Consider the following 2,500-nt stretch of genomic DNA (forward strand, 5'->3'; position numbering starts at 1 on the left):
CCAAACAAGCATCCATGAAGAAGCATACCCCGCACAAACACCCACCCGGATCCCACCGAGATTGCCCCCCAATCAAGGTTCGGAGAGACTCCCACACGAGTGCAGGTGTCCTTCGTCCCCCATTTCAGGCAGCGCCCCCAACAGTCACCGGACAAGCATCCATGAAGAAGCATCGCCCACAAATGCCGCAGCATGCAAAACCATGGCAATAGCCATATGAAGCAATGGATCACACCGCATAAGCCCACACATTCCGAGTTTCCGACATGGTGCTGCATGCCTAGTGTCACGGACTTGTTTGTTTACCCTTCAAGCCGTGCGGCCTTAGTTGCTATTCCGACCCTTTGTTGCAACTAAGTAAGCCTTTTGCCCACTAAAAGAGAAAGCTAAGCAAAGAAAGCTAGAGCACAAAGAGAGTTTGGGAGAATGAAAGTATATTGCTACAAAGAGAGCTTTACAAGAGAATGTGAGAATTCTTGGATGGTTTGGCCAAATGAGGCCTCCACCTATTTATAGGCATACAAAGCTTAATCCTACGGCTATAATTGCTTTAATCCTACGGTGGAGAATGGTTCCCACCTACTCCCACCTACTTTACATAAAATATCTAAAGAAACATCTAGAATGGATATGTACATGGTTTGGCCCATTGTAAGGCCCAAAATAGGCCCAAAGTGGATTATAAGGCCCATAATGGAGAGAATGCTCACCAAGTGTTTGATGAAATGCTTCAACCGTGACATTCTCCCCCACCTATGCCGTCGACGTCCTCGTCGAGCTTGCTTCATGGAACCTCTTGATAGCAGGTTCCCAACTTGCTTCGCGAGCGGGAAGTCCTTTTTCACGGGACGTGACACTCTCCCCCACCTAAACTCGCGACGCCCTCGTCGCGCCTTCTTCCTTGCCCGCCGAATGTGATCTTTGAGTTGCCGTTGTGTATCTTCGTGCTCCCCAGTTACTTCACCATCCGGCAGGTCCTTCCCCTTCACCAAGTATTTGGTGTAGTTGGGTATGCCTTTATGTTGACCGACTCGACCCGCAGGTGTGGCTTCAACACTCTTGGCGGGTGAAGTCACTATCGTCGAGGGTGCTCCTCTTGACTTACCTTTCGCTAGGGCCTCCGTGCCCCCTTTCCTTGCAATGGGAAGTGACTCTTCATAGCGTCGTGCCTTCCTGTCATGTACCTCGTTTTGTTGAGGTGATGGTTTGGCTAAGTTCCCTTCCTTAGCCTCTTCGTGCTGTCTCTTGTCGTTTCCACAACTTGAAGCCAATGCACGCAAGCTCCCTTGGTGCAACTCCTTTGGCACATGTTGTACCTTAGGAGATGTCTTGGCATGGTTTAAGGCCTCCTCACTAGGCTTTTGGGCAGCAGCCAAGTTGATTTGCTCCTCCCTCTCAACTTGCAATGCTGACAAAACCTTGGCCTCCCGCTCGCTAGCTTGTTCCGTAGGCACCATGCACGTCGTTCCCCCATCCATGATGCATAACTTGCTTGCAAATGGGAGTGGGAAAGCCTTTACTTGGTTGAAGAAGTCCATACCAAGGACAACCTTGTAGTCATCCATGGACACAACCGTTAGATTCAATTGGCCCTCCCAATCGCCGATGGTGGTTTGCACACCTCTAGCAACTCCTTGGAGTGGCTTTGCATCCGAGTTCACCGCCTTTACGGAGCCCCTTTCTTTGGTCGCCTCGATCCCAAGCCTTCGCGCCTCCTCCACCGATAGGAAATTATGTGAGGCACCCGTGTCCACCAACGCCATGGTGGGCACCCCATTGAGTTTTGCCTCCACGAACACTAGGCCACTCTTCTTTGTCTCCTTAGGAGCAGCCTTGATAGCATTCAACAGCTGTAAGGAACCTATTTGTGTTTGCTCTTGAGTTTCCCTCTCTTCGAGCATGGCACTTAAGGACTTCCTCTTCGGACAATCTCTTGCCCAATGGGCACCGTCACATAGGAAGCAATTCCTCCTTGGCTTTAGTTCGGGCTTGGCTTCTTTCTTCCAATCTTTGCTAGGTAATGGTGGCCTTCTTTGATGTTCCATGCTTTGGGGACTTTTATAGAACTTGTCTCCCCCACCTGTAGTATAATTATTCTCATCTAATTGAGCTTGCATAAGGGACAAGGTTTCAATTACCTTTGTTTGGAAAGCTTGGCTTTCATGACGCCATGCCTCGGTGTTGGCCTCGTTGGTGCTTTGCATGGTACCTCTAAGCTCCCCCACTTGGTCACCCACACGACCATCGAGCTCCTCCATGCCTTGCTCCACACAATCAAGCCGCTCCAACATGTCGGCAACGGCCAACTCCACCTTGACCACCTTGGTCTCCATGGCGGTGAGAACGTCCTTCGACTTTGAACGCCCACGTCCCTTCCTTGCAGCTTCGGGGATGACCTCCCTTCCCCTTGCTTCTTCAATCACAACCTCTGATGAAGACATGTTGCTCTAGATGCTAGCTTTAACCTTGGCTCTGATACCACTTGTCACGGACTTGTTTG

Source organism: Ziziphus jujuba, chromosome 7 (genome assembly GCF_031755915.1).
Source record: "Ziziphus jujuba cultivar Dongzao chromosome 7, ASM3175591v1".
Taxonomy (NCBI): domain Eukaryota; kingdom Viridiplantae; phylum Streptophyta; class Magnoliopsida; order Rosales; family Rhamnaceae; genus Ziziphus; species Ziziphus jujuba.